This window comes from Piliocolobus tephrosceles, chromosome 21 (assembly GCF_002776525.5).
Source record: "Piliocolobus tephrosceles isolate RC106 chromosome 21, ASM277652v3, whole genome shotgun sequence".
In the NCBI taxonomy this organism is placed as follows: domain Eukaryota; kingdom Metazoa; phylum Chordata; class Mammalia; order Primates; family Cercopithecidae; genus Piliocolobus; species Piliocolobus tephrosceles.
This window is the reverse complement of record NC_045454.1, coordinates 30,815,438-30,823,607: the sequence shown is the minus strand read 5'-3', so window position 1 is coordinate 30,823,607 and position 8,170 is coordinate 30,815,438. Positions and strand designations below refer to the sequence as shown.

Sequence of the window (8,170 nt, the reverse complement as noted above, 5' to 3'; positions counted from 1 at the left end):
AAAAACAGGAGGTAAAGAAATAGCCAATCATCTTCCCTGAGAGCATAAGGGGAGGGACAATGATCAGGATATAAACCCAGGCATTCAAGCCAGTACTGGCTACCCCCTTTGGGTCCCCTTGTTTGTATGGGAGCTCTGTTTTCACTCTACTAAATTTCGCAACTGCAAAAATAGAGTAAATTTTTTAAAAAGTCTGTAGGTGTATGTTTCCAGGCATAGTGGCCACAGGTTCAAAGAAAAATAGATAACAAATTTTAAAAAATAATTACTGAGGACCCAGATATGTATGGATTTTATTTACATTCCTATATGATTTTTATTATGACCACAAAAATGATCCTATAATAAATATCAATTTAGTTGTACATTTCAAAATAACTAAAAGTGTAGATTTGGATTGCTTGTAATTCAAGGAATAAATGTTGAAGGTGATGAATCCCTCATTTACCCTGATGTGATTATTACATATTTTGTGCTGGTATCAAAATATGCTATACATGGCAGAAATATACATACATACTATGTACCCACAAAAGTTAAGAAAAATAAGTTTAAATTTGTCAAGGCAAAAAAAAAAAAAAAAAAGAAAAAGAAATTTAAATAAGATTAAAAGTATAAAAATTTAACCTACAAGAACAATATTCTTTAACTTATTTGCACATTAAAGCCACTGAAAAAAGAGATTACTAGAGATGTTATTCCGCTGTTAGCAAATAGGAAACTGTTGCCATTTCTTACCTATGCCATTGAGTAAGATGGGATAGGTTAAAGTGAGTGGCATAACCCATCACTGAATATACAGTAGACTTAACATGTCAAAATATGTTTAAAAAATTAAGTTTACATATAATCTAAAAATTATGGATGTACTGCATTACATAAAAGCACAATTAATATAATATATCACTAATTTTATTTTATTTTATTTTTATTTATTTATTTATTTATTGAGACGGAGTCTTGCTCTGTTGCCCAGGCTGGAGTGCAGTGGCCGGATCTCAGCTCACTGCAAGCTCCACCCCCCTGGGTTCACACCATTCTCCTGCCTCAGCCTCCCAAGTAGCTTGGACTACAGGCGCTCGCCACCTCGCCTGGCTAGTTTTTTTTTAATTTTTTAGTAGAGATGGGGTTTCACCATGTTAGCCAGGATGGTCTCGATCTCCTGACCTCGTGATCTGCCCGTCTCAGCCTCCCAAAGTGCTGGGATTACAGGCTTAAGCCACCACGCCTGGCCCACTAATTTAATTTTAATCTTAACTACAATTTTAAAATGTTTTTCTCTCACTATAATGCGGAAAAATATATTACTCAGAACACCTACCTCATACATCACTCAATATTGTAAGTTAACCACAAAAAGCCTCTCCACTTAGATTTTTATCATGCATTTTATATTTTAATATCCTTTCTCCTTTATGAAAAAGGTCATAAATAATGCCCACCTAATAAAAACGAATCTCATATCTCTGATGAAGCAACAATTGATAGCATGCTTTCACATTTAAATAAAGCAGGACTGAAGAGCATGAAGTAATTTGAGAGTTGAATTACATCCTTATTTGCTTTTCAAAGAGTCTGTAAATGTTTTCAATATTGCAAGGTTAATTTTTTTGATATTTGAAGTATACAAAAAATATACTTCAAATGTGATTATAATTCTCCAAAAAATCATCTCCTTTTTAAAGTTATATGCAAGTAACTTATCTAAATTTTAGATTGAAATTATTTTTTATACTCAACCCTCTGATTTAGTGTAATGTCTGAAGTGCCAGAGCCTTATCATTTCTACTGTGAATTCTCTGACATTTACATAGAGTTAATTTTGGATTGAATATTTTTCATATTTACTGCATCAACAAAAACATCTTTGTATACTGTCTTCTAAGCTGTAGTTTATAAACTTCTTTTCCAAATTTATTACATCTGTAGGTTTTTTCTCCATTATAAATTCCCTGATAATGAACAAAGTTTGAGCAACTTTAAGGTTTTTCTCGCCGGGCACGGTGGCTCAAGCCTGTAATCCCAGCACTTTGGGAGGCCGAGACGGGCGGATCACGAGGTCAGAAGATCGAGACCATCCAGGCTAACCCGGTGAAACCCCGTCTCTACTAAAAAAATACAAAAAACTAGCCGGGCGAGGCGGCGGGCGCCTGTAGTCCCAGCTACTAGGGAGGCTGAGGCAGGAGAATGGCGTAAACCCGGGAGGCGGAGCTTGCAGTGAGCTGAGATCCGGCCACCGTACTCCAGCCTGGGCGGCAGAGCGAGACTCCGTCTCAGAAAAAAAAAAAAAAAAAAAAAAGATTTTTCTCTAGTACAAAATATGCACAACAAGATCTGTGATACAAATATAGTACTACAACAGTCTTTGTATTTGTAATGTTTGTCATCAAAAGAAATACTCTTCAGCATTCTAAGGCTTATATTTTCTAAAAGATATTCTGACAGTAATTGCATTTTTAATGTTAGTATTAAGTATAAACTCTGTGATGTTAAGATGTGAGCAGATATTAATGCCTTTCCACATTCTTTATAGGTGTACTTTTTTTTTTTTCAAGTATAAATGCTTTCCTACGTGATAAGGTGTGAATATTGGTTAAATATTTTGCCACATTCTTCATAGAGTTGTCTCCAGGATAAATTATCTTACAATCAAGTGTCACAACCATTTAAAGGCTTTGTGACATTACTCATATCTAGGGTTTCTCGACACTATGGTTTCTTTCATGTTTAGAAAAGTTTAAGGTGTTCTCAAGAGCACTGTCATGTCTTTTGGGTTTGTAGAGTTTCTCTCCAGTATGATTTCATAACTTATTAAAAACTTTGCCACATTCAGCCAGGTGCAATGGCTCACGCTTGTAATCCCAGCACTTTGGGGCACTTTGGGAGGCCAAGGCAGGTGGATCACTTGAGGTCAGAAGTTCAAAACCAGCCTGGTCAACATGGTGAAATCCCGTCTCTACTTAAAATACAAAAATTACCTGGGCGTGGTGGCAGACACCTGTAATCCCAGCTGCTTGGGAGGTTGAGGCAGGAGAATTGCTTGAACCCAGGAGGCAGAAGTTGCAATGAGCCAAGATTGCCCCACTGCACTCCAGATTGGGTGGCAGAGTATGGCTCCATTTCAAAAAAAAAAAAAAAAAAAAAAACACACAACTTTGCCTCATTCTTCATATTTGTGGAATTTCTCTGCAGCGTAAATTATCTTATGTGCAATAAGGGTTGAAAATTTTCAAAGCTTTTGTCACATTCTTCATATTTATAAAATTTATCTTTTGTATGAATTCTCTTAATGTTTAGTATGAGTTGAAGACCAGTTGAAGACTTTGTTACATTCTTCACATTTGTAGGATTTCTCTTCAGTATGAATTATCTTAATGTGCGGTAAGATGTGAGAAATGGTTACAGTCTTTGCATGTTCTTCATATTTGTAAGGCTAGTTTCCATTATGATTTGTCTTATATTCAGTAAGGTTTAGGGACCAGTTAAAAGCTTTGCAACATTCTTCACATTTGCAGGTTTTCTCTTCAGTATAAAATGTGTATTAAGAATTGAAGAATGGTTATGGCATTATTCACATTTGTCGGGTTTCTCTCCCATTGAATTATCTTGTTTAGCAAGAGTTGAGGACTGGCTAAAAGTGTTGCCATCGTCTTCATATTTGTAGGTTTTTTCTCCAGTATGAATTTTCTTATGTCCAGTAAAGTTTGAGAATTGATTAAAAGCATTGCCGCATTCTTCACATTTACAGTTTGTCTTCAGTATAAATTATCTTATGTTGAGTAAGGTCTGAGAACCAGTTAAGAGCTTTGCTGCAGTATTTATATTTGTAGGGTTTTTCTTCAGTATGAATTATCTTATGTTCAGTAAGGTTTGAGGACCAGTTAAAAGCTTTGCCACACTCTTCATATTTGGAGGGTTTCTCTCCAATTTGTCTTATATTCAGTAAGATTTGAGAACCTGTTAGAAGCTTTGCCACATTCTTCACATTTGTAAAGTATCTCTCCAGTACGAATTACCTTACGTTCAGTATGTTTTGAGAAGCACTTAAAGGTTTTGCCAAGTTCTTTGCATTTGTAGCATTCCTCTCCAGTATAAATTATTTTATGTTGAGTAAAGTTAGAGGACTGGTTAAAAGCTTTGCCCGTTCTTCACATTTGCAGTGTTTGTCTCTAGTATGAATTATTTTATGTTCAGTAAGATTTGAGGACTGATTAAAAGCTTTGCCACATTCTTCACATTTGAAGGGTTTTTCTTCAGTATGAATTATCTTACGTTCAGTAAGATTTGAGGACCAGTTAAAAGCTTTGCCATATTATTCACATTTGCGGAGTGTATCTTCTTTAGGAATTCTCTCATTTTAAGTAACAGCTAAGCAATGGTTAGAAGCTTTGCCACCTTTATTACATTTGTAGGGTTTTCCTCCAGTATCAATTATTTTATGTGTATTTAAGGTGTGAGGACTAAAGGCTTTGTCACATTCTTTATATTTGTAGGGTTTCTCTCCAGTATGATTTGTTTTCTGTTTATTAAGGCTTGAGGACTGGTTAAAAGCTTTGCCACATTCTTCACATATGAAGGGTCTGTCTCTAGTATAAATTATCTTATGTGTATTAAGGTTTGTAAAATGGTTGAGAGCTTTGACACATTCTTCACATTTTTAGGGTTTCTCCCCAGTATGAATTATCTTATGTTTAGTAAGGGTTGAAGGATGGTTAAAATCTTTGCCACACTCTTCACATTTGTAGGGTTTCCAGCCAGTATGAATCATTTTATGTCGAGTAAGGTGTGAGGACTGGTTAAAGGCTTTGCCACATTCTTCACATTTGTAGGGTTTCTCTCCAGAATGAATTATCTTATGTTTAGTAAGGTTTTATGACTGACTAAATGCTTTACCACACTCTTCACATTTGTAGGGTTTCTTTCCAGTATGAATTATCCTATGTTTAGTAAGGTGTGAGAAATGGCTAAAAGCTTGGCCACATTCTTCACATTTGTATGGTGTCTCCCCAGTGTGAATTATCTTATGTTTCATAAGGGTTGAGGAATTGTTAAAAGCTTTGCCACATTCTTCACATTTGTAGGGTTTCTTTCCGGTATGGATTATCTTATGTTTTCTAAGGGCTGGGAAATGCTTAAAAGCTTTGGTACATTCTTCACATCTGCAGGGTTTCTCTACAGTATGAATTACCTTATGCTCCGTAAGTCTTGAGGACCACTTAAAAGCTTTACCACATTCTTCACATTTGTATGGTTTCTTCCCGGTATGAATAATCTTATGTTTCCTAAGGGCTGAGAAATGGTTAAAAGCATGGCCACATTCTTCACATTTGTAGGGTTCTCTCCAGTATGAATTGCTTTATGTCTAGTAAGGTGTGAGGATTGCTTAAAAGCTTTGCCACATTTTTCACATTTGTATGGTTTCTTCCCAGTATGAATTATCTTATGTTTCATAAGGGTTGAAGAATTGTTCAAAACTTTGCCACATTCTTCACATTTGTAGGGTTTCTTTCCAGTATGAATTGTCTTATAAGATTAGACACACTAAAAAGAAAACTTTGAAATGTATAAAATGTAGCAAATCATTTTTCTTGCTTTCACACTTAATTCAGCATAAGAGAATTCATAGTAGAGAGAATATCTACAAATGTGAAGAACGTGGCAAAGCCTTTAAATGGTTCTCAACCCTTATTAAACATAAGGTAATTCATACTGAAGACAAACCCTACAAATATAAGAAATGTTGCAAAGCTTTTAACTTCTCTTCAGCATTCACTAAACATGTCTATTTGAATTTGAATATTTATGAAAGACTTTCATATATTTGTTACACTGAAATATTTTTCCCTGGGTAGTTGTCCAACATTGGTTAAGTTTATTATAACCTTCTTCATGCATCTTACCCTCATTGACACTTTTACAGTCTTTTCTTAATCATAAATTCTTATGTCCACATCCTGTGTATGTTCTCAGTATTACTCCTTGGAAAGAATCTTTTATGCTCTGGTCTGGCCAAAAGTCTTGTGTAAAATGAGAACGCATAACTGGAAGAAATGAAATTAACAAATTATTCCACGTGCTAGACTCAGATAAATATACTTTACAAATCTAACCTATAAAATTATACAAACCACATAAGCAAGATGGCACAGCAAAATAAGACAGGCCCTAATTTCTTCATAGACATATAAATGTAACAAAAACATAGTAACCAAAATACATTTGTTGAAAATTTATAAATGAGTTAAGTGTGTAGAGTGCCCCAAGTAAGCACAATGCAAAGAGCCACATAAAAGGAAAGAGAAGTCTGTTACAGTTTCCGAACGCAGCGCTTCCTGCTCCCCAAAAGGACATACTGTCTTTAGAAGTAAATTGTGGGCTAGGAATGGCAGCTTACACCTGTAATCCCAGCACTTTTGGAGGCCAAAGCAAGTGGATTACCTGAGATCAAGAGTTCAAGACTAGCCTGGCCAAAATGGAAAAACTCCATCTCTACTAAAAACTCAAAAATTAGCCAGGTGTGGTGGCACACTTCTGTAGTCTCAGCTACTCGGGAGCCTGAGGCAATCACTTGAACTTGGAATGTAGAGATTGCAGTGAGATGAGATTGTGCTATCGTACTCCAGCCAGCGTGACGGGAGTGAGACTCTGTCTCAAAACAAAACAAGTAAATTGCCAACTCCTGATTTCATTACTAAAGACATATAAAGGAGTGGCACATACATATTTATTTCTGGCTTCTAGGGGCCTTTCCAGACACTGGTTTTGTCTCTCGTGACATAAAGTGCTGAAAGAAATGGTGACATACTTTAAAATGACAGCTTGAGGCCAGGCACGGTGGCTCATGCCTGTAATTCCAGCACTTTGAGAGGCCTAGGTGGGTGGGTCACGAGGTCAGGAGATCGAGACCATTCTTGCTAACACGGTGAAACTCCATCTCTACTAAAAATACAAAAAATTGGCCGGGCGTGGTGGCAGGCACCTGTAGTCTCAGCTACTCGGGAGGCTGCAGCAGAAAAATGGCATGAATCCTGGAGGCAGAGCTTCCAGTGAGCCAAGATCATGCCACTGCACACCAGCCTGGGCAACAGAGTGAAATCCGTCTCAAAAAAAAATTAAACAAATAAAATAAAATAAAATAAAATCGGCCAGGCGCGGTGGCTCAAATCTATAATCCTAGCACTTTGGTTGGCCGAGACGGGCGGATCACGAGGTCAGGAGATCGAGACCATCCTGGCTAACTCGGCGAAACTCCGTCTCCACTAAAAAATACAAAGAAACTAGCCGGGCAAGGTGGCGGGTGCCTGTAGTCCTAGCTACTCTGGAGGCTGAGGCAGGAGAATGGCGTGAACCCGGGAGGCGGAGCTTGCAGTGAGCTGAGATCTGTCCACTGCACTACAGCCTGGGCGACAGAACGAGACTACTCTCAAAAAAAAAAGAAAAAAAAATCAGCATGTTCTTTCATCTCTAGCTCTTTTAGTTGTAATGTTAGGGTGTTGATTTGAGATCTTTCTAGCTTTTCAATGTAAGCATTTAGTGCTATAAATTTCCCTCTTAACACTGCTGTAGCTGCATCCCAGAGATTCTGGTATACTGTCCTTTTGTTCTCATTGACTTCAAAGAACTTCTTGATTTCTGCCTTAATTTCATCATTTACCCAGAAGTCATTCAGAAGCAGATTGTTCAATTTCCATGTAGTTGTGTAGTTTTGAGTGAGTTTCTTAATCTTGAGTTTTAATTTGGTTGCACTGTGGTCTGAGAGACAGTATGATATAGTTTTAGTTCTTTTGCACTTGCTGAAGAGTGTTTTACTTCCAATTATATGATCAATTTTAGAGTAAGTTCCATGTGGCACTGAGAAGAATGTGTATTCTGTTGTTTTGGGGTGGAGAGTTCTGTAAATATCTATCAGGTTCACTTGGTCCAGAGCTGAGTTCACGTTCTGAATATCTTTTTTTTCTTTCTTTCTTTTGAGACAGAGCCTTGCTCTGTAACCCAGGCTGGAGTACAGTGGTGTGATCTTGGCTCACTGCAACCTCCACCTCCAGGATTCAAGCGATTGTCCTGCGTGAGCATTCTGGGTAGCTGGGATTATAGGTGCATGCCACTGTGCCTGGCTAATTTTTGTATTTTTGGTAGAGATGGGGTTTCACCATGTTGATCAGGCTGGTCT

At 37.1% G+C, this 8,170-nt stretch overlaps 2 pseudogenes; both read right to left on the bottom strand.

Moving 5' to 3' along the window:
- Positions 1-2,693: 2,693 nt before the first annotated feature.
- Positions 2,694-3,647, bottom strand: LOC111524811 (annotated as a pseudogene).
- A 95-nt stretch (positions 3,648-3,742) lies between these two features.
- Positions 3,743-6,039, bottom strand: LOC111524810 (annotated as a pseudogene).
- Between the last annotated feature and the right edge of the window lie 2,131 nt (positions 6,040-8,170).